The sequence below is a fragment of the Myxocyprinus asiaticus genome, chromosome 47 (genome assembly GCF_019703515.2).
Source record: "Myxocyprinus asiaticus isolate MX2 ecotype Aquarium Trade chromosome 47, UBuf_Myxa_2, whole genome shotgun sequence".
Taxonomy (NCBI): domain Eukaryota; kingdom Metazoa; phylum Chordata; class Actinopteri; order Cypriniformes; family Catostomidae; genus Myxocyprinus; species Myxocyprinus asiaticus.
In genome coordinates this window covers 5,404,292-5,419,192 of record NC_059390.1, presented here as the reverse complement: position 1 = coordinate 5,419,192, position 14,901 = coordinate 5,404,292, and the positions used below count along the sequence as shown (strand labels likewise).

The 14,901-nt window shown below is 46.1% G+C and overlaps 1 pseudogene; it reads right to left on the bottom strand.

Annotated features, from left to right (window-relative positions):
- Positions 1-809: 809 nt before the first annotated feature.
- Positions 810-12,602, bottom strand: LOC127436576 (deleted in malignant brain tumors 1 protein-like; annotated as a pseudogene).
- Between the last annotated feature and the right edge of the window lie 2,299 nt (positions 12,603-14,901).

Below are 14,901 nucleotides of genomic sequence, written 5' to 3'. Positions count from 1 at the left end.
GCATGGAATGACCAGTGTTAAATTGAGAGAATAGAATGAACTTATTTTCAGAATGTTTCCTTCTATACAATACAGTATATGAAGGAGGATATTGTATATAATAAAGTGGTGTTGGTTGATAGTATAAAGTCTATACTGTCTATCAACAAACAGCACTGTATTGCATACAGTCTTCTCCTCTTTATACTGCCTGTGCTTTCACAGACAGTGTAAGAAGGACACAGACCAGAAATTGCAATTCTAAATGCGACGTTATAGGACTGAAATTCCCTCCTTGCATTGAAAAGAGTCAATAGCCTGTTTGATTGAAGCATCACCAGTTTCTTTGCTTTAGGATTTATTGCTGATTTGACATCCGCTACTGAAACATCTTGGAGTTTTGGAGATTTCACCTAGATGCTATTGTTTGCAATGGAGGCATCTTCAAGTTTTGTTTTGTTTGGCCTGTTTTTTGTGAAAGGTCAAATAAGTGCTTTATCAGGTTCCTGTAATTATGCAGGTCCTTACACACTTTTGCATGAGGAGAGGTTACTTTCCTTACTAAATTTATGCATATATCTGTCTCAGTTCATTAACCAGTTGCAAATGATTTACAAAACTATACTGAGAATACTTGGGCATGTTCTTTTCCTATATCACGTGTAGCCTTTCTATTGCACTATTTTGTGTTTGACAAATCAGCCACCAGTTCATCAGCTACTTTGTGCTTATCATCATAGTGATACTACATCCTGCGTGGAAACATCACTTGTTCTTTTGGATGTTTTGTGAAAACACAGCAAATTTAGTAATTGGCTAAATATGGTGGACTAACCTGTGAACACAAAAAAGATGCTCACAATATTGTGTCTCTTCTTTGCGTTCATGCCAACAATGTAATTATTCAACATCTGCTTGTGTCATGTTGAAATTGCATTGTACCTCTGGTGATTCTGAATCTGATTCTTATTATAAATTAAATATGAATGGAATTATATTGAATTTAATTCATTATTAGCCATACATTTTATATTGGTACATTTACATTCTAAATATATAGACAGATTTACATTGAAAATGTACAATATAGGCTATATCAAGATAACTATATTCATTTAATTTATATCTTGGTTAGCAAATTAGGACACAAAGAATCTAAACAATGTCTCTTTTGCATACCTGCAATAACCTGCGTAACCAACAGTGCATTGTTATTGGGGGAACTATTCAATTCAGAATGTAAAATTAACTTTAATCAACAAATGTAAAGTTTTAGCAACCTGTCAGAGTAAAAATATCTTTCCCTTCTGGAAAACGTTTCTATTGGACTGAGTTTTCCATCTGAGGAAACCTTCTGGTATCTTCTTCCCAATCTATGAAATTCAAATAAATGAAAATACAAGTCAGTAACATGAACAGCCGATAGATAGCAGCAAAAAGTCCAGCTCACTGTCACTCTTTTAACTGCTCTCACCTCTTTCAAAAGTATCTTCATGATTTTAGGATCATTTGGGTCGACCCCATGGGCAGCCTTAACCTCAACCCTCAAATGAACTTGAACATCTGAGTGAATGAGAGGAAATGTGAATGATGTAATTTCTTACTCAATTATGCTGTCATAAAATACTTTCTTTACAATCACAGATTCAACACGATCTCATAAACCATGTTGTATTTACGTATACCCATTATTTTATCTGATGTGATTCCGCTGATGTGCTGACAAGACCTCAACCGAAACATTTTTATAATAATAATGCCCAAAGTATTTGCAGACCTTTCAGAACAGGCACAGGGAGGAAAGTGTGACAGAATTAGCAACAGTAACTGAGGAGAGCAAGATTTAGCAGAGGATCCGATCCACACCACTTTGGATGCTTTGTAGGCTATTAATGAATTCTTCCTCATTTTCTTTCTAAATGTAATGTAAACATGGAACATGAAATCCCTACCATGAAGAGGCATTTTGCACATCTGCAAATTATATTATAGTTAAATATTTCATCAGATTTAATCAGTTTATCTCTTGTGATCACAGTAATATTTCCACATTCATTAGGATAAAAATATTGGCACTTACATCCACAAATGACTCCAACATCTTTCTCAAGGCCACAGCTGAGTGAACTTGAGGCAAAATGGACAGCTCATCAATTCAGATACAGTCCCAACACATTTTAAATTATTCTTCCACACTGATCCTGAATCTTGTCCAAAATAAGCGCCAGTCATTGCTTCCAAAACTCTCCCACAGCCCAGTTCTCTACACACCTGATGTATATTCTCTCATTGTAGATTCAGTGTTAGAACACTGTAAATCACTCATCCATACTGGCCCTGAACCCTGGCCAAAATAAGCACCAGTCTTTGTATACATAACATCTCCACAAGCCATCTCACTACACACCACTGCAGCATCTGATAGATCCCATCCATTATCACACACTGTTCCCCATATTCCATTATAGAGAACCTCCACTCTTCCAGAACAAGAGTCACTGCTATTGACCAACCTGACAAGAGCTAATGGGGACAGGAATAAAAACACAAAATAAACTAGTTAAGAGTCCCCACAACATGAAATGTTTTCTGGATTTTTTCTCCCATGTTTTAGTCTGTTAAAGACAATTTATAAGCTTTTGTATTCCTAAAGAAAATTCACTTTTAGTGTATGTATACATTTAAAACTTATAGTCTCCCTCTTCTGAAAATATGGACCAAAAATATTGATGACTCATACTGCACTCATTTTGTCCAATCACATGCTCTCTAGAATGAGAATGTTCCGCTCCGTTGTACCACCTACTTCTAACAAAAGGCAAGAAGCACATTTATTTCCTGTGACTTAAAAGGCTATTGGCTATTTTAAATCCCGCTCAAACTTCCTGTTTTAACAGGAAATATGTCAACAAAGGAAGGAAAACTGCACACATCAAGCTAGTTTGTTAGGAATTTAAGCAGTTAAAAATATATTTAGTTCTTATTTTAAACAATTTGATAGAATATCTAAGTCTTTTATTTGGAATGGTAAATTACCTTGGTTGCATTTCAATGTTACATAGACTAATTGATAAAGGGGGTTTAGGCCTCCCCAAAATGTTGTTTTATTACTATGCTTTTAGACTCAGTCACCTGGCCCATTGGTCTCTTCCACCTGAGAGAGCCCCTCCCTGGTATAACACTGAACAAGCGGACCTTGCTCCAATCTCACCATTGCAAAGTCTTTCTATCAAATTGCCTAGAGAAAAGTATAAATGCATCCCATTATTTCACACTTACATTCTGTATGGACAAAGGTTTCCCATATGTTCAATTTTGATACTTACCTAAATGTTTCCTCAAGCATATGGCTGAACCCCAAATTGTGTATTAACAAGTCCCTCTTTTTCTGGAAAAATGGATGGAAAGGGGTGTTGCTACACTTGGTGACCTTTATGAAAACGGAGCTTTGAGATCATTTGTATGGTGCTCACAGCCTTTGGAAAGGGTCAGTGTATTACTCCTTGTTGATTCAGAGTCTTGGTGATGGAGTCTCAGTAGCTCTTAAGAGGTTATGGGAAAGAGATATGAACTTGGTATTGGAGGATGGGGAGTGGGAAAGAATTAAAAAAAAAATAATAATAATTAAAACCATGTTTAAGGATGCAAGGGTCACCATATTTCATTTAAGATTTTGCATAATTTCTACTGGACTCCCTCTGGATTGATTAGGCTTGGTCTAAAAGACACACCTACCTGCTGGCGATGTCAGTTGGAGGATGGATACATAGTACATGATCCGTGGTTCTGTGCTAAGATTCGAGAATTCTGGTTGAGAGTCCAGAATTTTATCTGTGAGGTTTTAGATACTCAAATTTCATTATGCCCCAGACTGTATTTTGGGTGATGGGGTTATTAAAATAGGTGACAAACATACATAAAGCTGGGTCCAAACTAGTGTAATGATTGGCAGACAAATAATTCTTAGAGGATGGAAGTCAAAAGGCGCTCCCTCATTTTAAGAATGGTTCACAGAATTAGGCAGGGTGGGGACATTTGAAAAGATGTTATATATATTGTTTATTCTGCATTATATATAAGAATCAATAAAAAATTAACCAATATTTAAAAAAATATTTTACAAATATTTTTAACAACAAAAATATATTTAGGATGTTTGGCTCCATTACAATGACAATTAAATCAAATTTTCAATTTAGAGTCCTCCAGGGAGCTTCCCTCTTCCCAGTCCTGTAAAATTTGCCTAAAATGCCTATTCAAGGCATACCCAACGTAAATTTAAAGCTGTTCTTGAACAATTTGGAGTACATGGTCTCTTTTGAAAGGTGAGACTCTGAATTTGTTTCCCCAGTATTCAGAATAAAAATGATACAAATAAAAATATAAAATTTTTATTTTATATAAAAATATATATGTATAAAAATTTGATACAGATGCCTACAGATGACTATGACTGGGAGCTATTAGCTGGAAAGCACAATGGGACCACACCCTGAAGCCTTACCTAGTCCAAGTTCAAATTTTATAACAATACTACAGAAAATGTATATTTTACACATGTTTTTCTTAGGGTACATCCAGGCATTCCCTATCTGTCACTCACTCGACGTTGTGTCGATGTAGTGACACTAGGGGTCACTCTTGGGAGCCCAAGACACCTCTGGTCTTTGATAAAAGGCCAATGAAAATTGGCGAGTGGTATTTGCATGCCACTCCCCCGGACATACGGGTATAAAAGGAGCTGGTATGCAACCACTCATTCAGATTTTCTCTTCGGAGCCAAATGGTCATGCTCATTGAGCTGAATAGTACTGTTCATTCACCTCTGCTGGATCTGACGGCGCATTTCAGCGGCTTCTCCCTCCTCTGCACTGGTGCACTGCAGAGAATGCCCCTGGGCGCTTTGTCAGAAAAACAAGAGAGTATATTTTCTGAAAGAGCCTTTCCTCCTCTAAAAGAGTATATATTTCTCTAAAAGAGCGGCACACACGGAACATCTTTTTAAAGACACGTCTTTTAAAGATGCCTTTCCGATTGTGTGTTATTCCTGGTTGCGGTCGTTATCTCTCAACATTGGATGGTCATGATCGTTGTCTTTCATGTCTGGGCGCGACCCACACGGAGGCAGCGTTTGTGGATGGTTCATGTTCTCACTGCGAGAACATGACCATGGCAACGTTGTGGTCGCGGCTTGCTTTCATAAGAAATCGAAGTCGTGGGAGGCACCTTTTACTGCCCGGCCCCAATTCCGCAGTTCCCCCACTCTCACTACCTTCAATGGCGGGGCGGTCAGGGGCTATACGGCAATTCCCCCGGTGGATAAGGCGCTCACGGTGCACCTATGCCGGCAGAGTGCCACCACCTGGCGTGGACGCCTTAAGCTCCCGTCCAAGCCCTGTAGGCTCATGTCATCCCTGACGGCTAAAGCCTACAGCGCTACTGGACAAGCCGCCTCTGCCCTGCACGCCATGGCTCTCCTGCAGGTCCACCAAGCCAAAGCGTTGAAAGAACTGCACGAGGGTAGTTCTGCCCCAGATTTGATGCAGGAACTGCGCTCGGCGACCGACCTCGCTCTCCGAGCGACGAAGGTCATGGCGCGGTCTCTCGGGCGGACGATGGCCACACTAGTGGTCCAGGAGCACCACCTTTGGCTCAACCTGGTCGAGATGGGCGAGGCCGACAAGACACGGTTGCTTGCTGCCCCCATTTCCCAGGCGGGCCTATTCGGTGACACCGTCGAGGACTTTGCCCAGCAGTTCTTGGCGGTGAAACAGCAGACGGAGGCAATCCGGCACATCCTGACATGGCGCGGCTCAAGATCCCGCACCCCGTCTGCACGTCGCCAAGGGCGTCCCCCTGTGGTGACTGCACCGGCTCCGCCGCAGCCAGCCCCTTCGGCCCGGCCCTGGCGTGGAGCCCACCGCAGGAAGCAGACGCCACCCGTCTCACAGCCGGCGCCTAAGAACCCACAGAGGTCCTTAAAGCTCCCCTGAGACGGGCGACCCAGGGACGAGGGAACCCTCTCACGTGGAGCTGGTAGAAAGACCACTCCATCCCCCAGTGGAGGGCCGGGCGGAAAATCTTTTGTTGCCTTTTTGTTTGATTTCGCCGCATGCCCAAGTGGCTGCGGTACCCAACAGTTCAGCAAAAGAGTCGCTTCCTTCCTCCCTGGGTCACATACCCAGTGTGTACGGTCGTCACCACGACTACCGTCCACGGGTTCTTTCTTGCAGGATTGGCACTCCAGCGGTGGCCTTTCTGCCCCTGAGCACCCAGCTGTGGCATACAGCTGCCCCCGATGTGGCAGTCTCCACGGGTTACAAGGACAGGCCTCTTCCTCCCCCATCCCAGACTGTTCCGGGGGTGGTCACAAGGACCCAGGTAAGTGCTTCGATGTCCCTAGACTCAGCACGGCCATGACGTGGTGTGGCACCTCGAGCTCCGCCCCACCACGAGGCCCCACCTGCCGGTACATCCGACGACGTTGTCCCCTTGGTCCCCCTTGCGTGAACTTGGACGCTCTCCAATCCGTCACGATGGCTGGTCCGGACCGTCCGACTCGGCTACACGATTCAGTTCGCCAGGCACCCGCCCAGGTTCAGCGGTATTCACTTCACCTTGGTCAAGAGCGAAAACGCTGCCACCTTGCACGCAGAGATCACTACCCTCCTACGGAAGGGCGCGATAGAACCTGTCCCTCCAGCCAAGATGAAGAAAGGGTTTAACAGCCCCTATTTCATCGTACCGAAAAAAGGCGGTGGGTTGCGGCCAATCTTGGACCTGCGAGTACTGAACCGGGCTTTACAGAGACTCCCGTTCAAGATGCTGATGCAAAAACGCATTCTGGCGAGGGTCCGGCATCAAGATTGGTTCGTGGTGGTAGACCTGAAGGATGCGTACTTCCACGTCTTGATCCTTCCTCGACACAGACCCTTCCTGCGGTTTGCATTCGAGGGTCAGGCGTATCAGTACAAAGTCCTCCCTTTCGGCCTGTCCCTGTCTCCTCGCATTTTTACGAAGGTCGCAGAGGCTGCCCTTGCCCCGTTAAGGGAGGTGGGCATTCACATTCTCAACTATCTCGATGACTGGCTAATCCTAGCTCACTCTCGAGATATGTTGTGCGCACACAGGGACCTGGTGCTCTCACACCTCAGCCGACTAGGGCTTCGGGTCAACTGGGAAAAGAGCAAGCTCCTCCCGGTTCAGAGCATCTCTTTTCTCGGTTTGGAGTTGCTGGACTGTTTGAAGGCGTTCAAACAGAAAACAGCGGTTCCACTGAGACTTTTTTCAGAGGCTCCTGGGGCATATGGTGTCCTCTGCGGTGGCCACCCCGCTCGGGTTGATGCATATGAGGCCGCTTCAGCACTGGCTCCAGACTCGAGTCCCGAGATGGGCATGGTGCCACGGGACACATCGCATGGCCATCACGCTGGTCTGTCACTGTCTTTTCAGCCCTTGGACCAACCTCTCATTTCTACGAGCAGGTGTTCCTTTAGAACTGGTCTCCAGGCACGTTGTGGTCATGACAGATGCCTCCAAAATGGGCTGGGGCACTGTTTGCAATGGGCACACAGCCACCGGCCTCGAATTGTTGGCAATTCTGCTCGGCCTGCAGAGGTTACGGCCGTTGATCCAGGGCAAGCACGTGTTAGTTCGGACAGATAGCACGGCAACGGTAGCGTAAGTCAACCGCCAAGGCGGTCTGTGCTCTCATTGTATGTCACAACTCGCCCACCGTCTCCTCCTCTGGAGTCAGCAGCACTTCAAGTCGCTGTGAGCCACTCACATCCCAGGCAACCTCAACACTACAGCAGACGAGCTGTCATGGCAGGTTACCCTCAGGGGAGAGTGGAGACTCCACCCTCAGGTGGTCCAGCTGATTTGGAGTCGATTCGGACGGGCACAGGTGGACCTGTTCGCCTCCCAAGAATCCTCCCACTGCCCGCTCTGGTACGCCCTCATCGAGGCTCCCCTCGGCATAGACGCGCTGGCACACAGCTGACCCCCTGGCCTATGCAAATATGCGTTTCCCCCAGTGAGCCTGCTTGCACAGACCCTGTGCAAGGTCAGGGAGGACGAGGACCAGGTCGTCCTGGTAGCACCCTACTGGCCCACCCAGACATGGTTCTTGGACCTCACGCTCCTCGCGACAGCTCCCCCCTTGTGAATTCCCCTGAGGAAGGACCTTCTTTCTCAGGAATGGGGCACCCTCTAGCACCCGCACCCAGACCTCTGGAATCTCCATGTCTGGCCCCTGGACGGGACGCAGAAGACCTAAGCGGTCTACCACCTGCGGTGGTAGACACGATCACTCAGGCTAGGGCCCCCTCTACGAGGCGCCTGTATGCCTTTAAGTGGCGTCTGTTCGCTAAGTGGTGTTCTTCCCGACACGAAGACCCCCAGAGATCTGCAGTCAGTGCTTTCCTTCCTGCAGAGAGGTTAGAAGGGAGGCTGTCCCCTTCCACCTTGAAGGTGTACGTTCCTGCCATAGCAGTACACCACGACTCAGTCGACAGTAAGTCCTTAGGGAAGCACGACCTGATCATCAGGTTCCTAAGAGGTGCCAGGAGGCTGAATCCCTCCAGACCATGCCTCGTTCCCTCATGGGACCTCTCTGTAATTCTTCAGGGTCTACAGAGGCCCCCCTTTGAGCCTTTGCAGTCAGCCGAGCTTAAGGCACTCTCCTTGAAGACTGCCCTCCTAACTGCGCTCACTTCCATCAAGAGGGTAGGTGACCTGCAAGCGTTCTCTGTCAGCGAAACGTGCCTGGAGTTCAGTCCGGGTTACACTCACGTGATCCTGAGACCCCGACCGGGCTATGTGCTCAAGGTTCCCACCACCCCTTTTAGGGACCAAGTGGTGAACCTGCAAGCGCTGCCCCAGGAGAAGGCAGACCCAGCCCTGTCGTTGCTGTGTCCGGTGCGCGCTTTACGCATCTATTTGGATCGCACGCAGAGCTTTAGAATCTCTGAGCAGCTCTTTGTCTGCTTTGGTGCACAGCGGAAAGGAAGTGCTGTCTCCAAGCAGAGGATCACCCACTGGCTCATTGACGCCATAACAATGGCATATCTCGCCCAGGACATGCCGCCCCCGGTAGGGCTACGAGCCCATTCTAACAGGGGTGTAGCGGCTTCCTGGGCCCTGGCCAGAGGTGCCTCTCTAACAGACATTTGCAGAGCAGCGGTCTGGGCAACACCCAACACCTTTGCAAGGTTCTACAACCTCCAGGTGGAACTGGTTTCGTCCCAGGTAGTGGCACGCAACACAAGCGGATAAGCCCGGGATAGCTGGCTGGGTGTATCGCTTGCACATAGCGCCTTCCACCTCCTTTTGAGCTGAAGACTTGTGCCATTAATTCCCAGTAGTGTTCACAATCTTTGTTTCCTGGTTGACTTCCTCCGAGCCCTGTGGCAGTCGGGTTTTCGGAGAGACTCGCTGCCGGCCCAGTACACATGCTAACTAAGAGTCCTTTTCTGGGGTAGGTGCTCTGCATGTGGCGGTTCCCTGTAAGGCTAGCCCCTTGCGATATATAACATCCGCTAGTTCGTTTCCCTGTTGGCAAACTGCGTCTTCCTAGGGCAAAGCCCTTCTGCTCCAGTCTCCATGTTTGTAGTAACTCCTCCCCCGTTGGGTAGGATCTACCTTGAAGACTCTCCACATGGTCGGAAAGACCATGTGACGTATTCTTCCACTTAAATATCCCCCCTATATGGGCGTGGTGTGGTCTCCGCGGTGTCTTCCCCTTGGGAGGGACACCCCCCGACTAGACCTGGCAGCCCAGTCGGATAATCCCCCTTCTTTTTCAGGGAGTGGAAAAAGAGGAGGGGAAAAGAGGCCACGACTGGGTTAAGCCTGTCTCTATCTTTTGGGTAGTCGACTTGTCCCCAAAGGGCCGTTCGACACTCATAACTATGTTGGGGGAGGTTACGTGTTGACCTGGTGTGCTGGCTATGAGGCACACAGTAGTCTACCCACCACACACCGCCAGTTCACGTAACACAGTTCAGCCAATTGTGGCGTTTCGTATAGGGACCCCTAGTGTCACTACATCGACAAAACGTCGAGTGAGTGACAGATAGGGAATGTCATGGTTACTTGTGTAACCTCCATTCCCTGATGGGGATAAGGGATAATGGACACAGAGATGAAAACAAAAGAAACATATCAAGCAGTTAAACACATGGGATTGTTCACCAGCCAAAAAAGAATAGAATAGAATCTTTATTGCTACACAGCTGGGGCTGGTCGAATTTATTTCCTCAAAAATATAGGTTAATGTTTGTGGAGGTGAGGGCATGTTCAAGCTCGAAATTACTCACGAAGAGGCAAGGGCCCTTTGAGGTCACACAGTGAGTTGGGGAAGTTGACTATAAGAGAGTGCGTACCGATAGGGGTGGAGCATGTCAGATTTACCACCTCAACCTCCTAAAGCCATGGAGAGAGGCGGTCCCCGTATCCTTGGCGACAGTAGCTTTGGAGACGGAGGAGCTCGTGCAGACCACCTCTTGCCGTGGAAATGTACAGAGTGGCCAGGTTGCAAAAGGATTTTTCTGACGTGTTCTCGCCTCTACCCAGCCGCACTAATCTCATAGAACACCACATCGAGACAACCCCTGGGGTAGTGGTAGGTAGTCGTCCCTACCGCCTACCAGAACACAAGAAACAGGTAGTATAGGAAGAATTAAAGGCCATGCTCAATATGGGGTAAATAGAAGAATCCCACAGTGATTGGGCCAGCTCAGTGGTTCTGGTACCTAAGAGCGATGGCTCGGTCTGGTTCTATGTGAAATATAGGAAAGTCAACATGGTGTCAAAATTGGATCTGTATCCAATGCCACGTATTGACGAACTACTCGATTGACTGGGCATGGCTCGCTTTTATTCAACACTGGATTTGACAAAGGGATATTGGTAGATCCCCTTAACGCCGATATCCTGTGAAAAAAGGCCTTCTCCACACCGTTTTATTTACACCAATTTGTGACCCTTCCGTTCGGTTTGTTTGGGGCCCCGGCTACGTTTCAGCGTCTTATGGACAGGGTCCTCAGACCGCAAGCTGCATATGCCGCTGCATATTTGGATGACATAATTATATACAGTACTGATTGGCAGCGGCACATGCAGCATCTGGGGACGTTCTGAGGTCGCTGCGACAAGCAGGGCACACTGAAAATCTGAAGAAGTGTGCAATTGGTCGGGTGGAGGTATGGTATCTGGGGTTCCACTTGGGTCACGGTCAGGTGCGGCCCCAAATTGACAAAATTGCAGTGATTGTGACCTGCCCGAGACCCAAGACCAAAAAAGAGGTGAGACAGTTCTGGGGCTAGCTATTGTCAAAGGTTTTTGCCTAATTATTTGGACGTCACCAGCCTGCTGACTGATCTCACTAGAAATGGAGCTCCAGACCTGGTCTAATGAACGGAGCAGTGCCAACAAGCATTCACGCAGGTAAAAGTCACACTTTGTGGCAGGCTGCTTCTGCATTCCCCTCACTTATCTCTCCCATTTTTTTTTTGCAGATGGATGCATCGGGCAGGGGGCTGGGTGCTGTACTGTCTCAGGTGGTGGAGGGGGAGGAGCGCCCGGTGCTGTACATTAGTCGGAAGCTCTCTATGAGAGAGACTAAGTACAGCACCATAGAGGAGTGCTTGGCCATCAAGTGGGCGGTCCTCACTCTCTCTCTGCTACTATTTGTTGGGACAAGCATTCACCATCTGTTCGGACCATGCCCCACTCCAGTGGCTCCACCGCATGAAGGATGCCAATGCCGGGATCACCCATTGTTATCTGGCAATCCAGCTGTTTAAGTTCGAGGTGGTCCACAAGCCTGGGGCACAGATGGCTGTTGAGGATTTCCTCTCCAGAAAGGGGGTGGGAGTGGGCAGTCCGGACAGTTCCTCGGTCTGAGTCGGGTGGTGGGGGTATGTGGAGGCGAGGGCATGGTTGAGCATTCGTCTGGAAAGAGAGTAAGTGCTAAGGGTTCTCACTTGAAATTAATTGTTGGTAATTGCTTTTTTCTGTGTTCACAGTGAGAGACGGGGGAAATAAAAGAGGCCAGACCTCAGAGTGTGGGGGAGAGAGCGAGTCAGACATCAAAGCTGTTTGTGTGTTGGCCGCTGCCGGGTGTTTGAAGCTTCACCATCACGCTTGACACGGACTCGTTTTGTTTTTGTTTATTAATAAAAATGACATACCTGAGTTGGAATAGCCGTTATCCACTTCCTCATTCCACTGAACTCGCTACAATGATATTTTTAGAGAGAGTAAATACAAAAGCTTTTTATTCCATCTAAATATCAGTAACTTACACTGACAGATGACTCCAGCATTCTTTGAAGGGTTACATTCAAACCCTCCCCATTTCTGAGACTCACTGCTGCTCAGTGTTGACTCATCTCCAACACAGTTTACATTAGCTATCCATTTTGATCCTGAACCTTGCCAAAAGAAGCAGCAGTCTTTGCCTCAATAACATCTCCACAGCCCAGTTCTCTACACAACACTGCAGCATCTGATAGATCCCAGCCATCATCACACACTGTTACCCATGTTCCATTATGAAGGACCTCCACTCTTCCAGAACAAGTGTCTTGGCCATTAACCAGCATTACAGAACCAGCCATACTTGAAATGGTATTGCATAGAACTTCATGTTGCAAAAGGAAAAAAATGACAAAGTGTTAAAAAAAGAGTTGTAAATGCATTTGTCTGAGTTGCTGCTTACTCAGAAATGGAACGATCCACATGGAAAACTGCATTATTGCTGAACCGACAGTTAGCATAAGGATACTACTGCATTTGACTGGGAAAAACAAACAATTTACACAAATGTGAAATCTTTAAATTACCTTGTCAAAAGGTGATTAAAATTAGACATTCATACTGAAATAGACAGCATCTTCAAAGAATAAGTATTTACACATATAGAAATTGGTAGAACTCAATTTAAAAATAAAATATAATGTAGATTTCATCTAAAATTTGTCAACACCAGTGTTGGGCTCGTTACTCAAAAAAAATTAATTTATTACTCATTACTCGTTACTCTTTTCAGTAGTAATATTATTACTTTACATATTTCTCCCTGCCAACAGAAATTCATTACAATACTCATAATATAACTTTTCTGTTACACCCCACAAAATTGGTAATTGCGTCCTTCCTTCTCAAAATTCTGACTTCGGATGTGCGCCTCTTTGTGCATGTCTGGGTATCGCCAGTAAGCACAGCTAAGGCTTCAGTCTAGCAGTTCTAGCAGGAAAGCACACCTGGCTCAAACTGATGATGAGACACAATCTTTTAAACAACTTCTGTTACTTAATAAAGCAGTTAAAACCAAAGTAAAATTTGCAACAGGGCTCAAACAGGTTGACCCAAACAAAATGTTGGCAAGACGAGAGGACTACAAGTGCCAACGCATTTCTATCAATACACAAATGTACACGTTTGCATAACAAGTTAGTCACAATAGTCCTGCAACATTAACCTGACAATAATAACAGAAATAATTTGCTAACATAAAATGAAGGCTAAAACCATTAGACCTAGGCTATTTCAAATCAAATCAAATCGCTTTAATTGTCACACAACCATATACACAAGTGCAATAGTGGGTGAAAATCTTGGGTGCAGCTCCGAGCAACATAGCAGTCATGACAGTGATGAGACATATACCAATTTACAATAAACATCAGATTTACACATCACAATTTACATATCTAATATACACATAATTACAACACAATATACAAATAATAATATACAATGTACAGTATACAATACACACAATATAGAATACACATACAATATAGAATACACATTATACAATAAAAATAGTATATATAGTGTATATAAAATATACAGTAGGTTGTATTGTACTGTATTGACATTCAGGCTGTTGGATGATAAGCAGTTGCCAGTGTGTTGTTAAGAGAGAATATGATTTATGACAATCCAGTGTGAGATAATAAGAGTAATAAAGTGCAGTGCTGATGTATATTGATCATGAGTGATCAAGAGTTCAAAAGTCTGATTGCCTGGGGGAAGAAGCTGTTATGAAGTCGGCTGGTGCAGGTCCTGTTGCTGCGATACCGCCTGCCTGATGGTAGTAGTGAGAGTAGCCCATGGCTCAGGTGGCTGGAGTCTTTGATGATCCTCCGAGCTTTCTTCACACACCACCTGGTATATATGTCCTGGAGGGAGGGAAGCTCACCTCCGATGATGTGTCTGGCAGTTCGCTCCACCCATTGCAGGGCTTTGTGGTTGTGGGTGGTGCTATTGCCGTACCAGGCAGTGATGCAGCCAGTCAGGATGCTCTCTACAGTGCTGGTGTAGAAACGTGTGAGGATGTGGCAGTTCATTCCAAACTTCCTCAGCCGTCTCAGGAAGATGAGGTGCTGATGAGTCTTCTTCACAATGGCCTCAGTGTGGATGGACCATGTGAGTTCCTCAGTGATGTTGACACCGAGGAACTTGAAGCTGCTGACTCTCTCCACCGGTGCTCCATTGATGGTGATGGGACTGTGTTCTCTGTCTTTTCTCCTGAAGTGCACCACAAGCTTCTTTGTCTTGCTGACGTTGAGGGAGTGGTTGTGCTCCTGACACCAGCGTGTCAGAGTGTGCACCTTCTCTCTGTAGGCCGTTTCATCATTGTCAGTGATCAGACCTACCACTGTCGTATCATCAGCAAACTTGATGGCATTGGAGCTGTGTGTTGCCACACAGTCATGTGTGTACAGGGAATACAGGAGTGGGCTGAGAATGCTGCCCATTCTAACCACCTGGCGTCAGATTGACAGGAAGTCCAGGATCCAGCTGCACAGTAAACTGTTTAAGCCCAGAGCCCAGAGTTTCACATCAAGCTTGGAGGGCACTATGGTGTTCAATGCTGAGCTGTAGTCTACAAACAGCATTCTCACATAT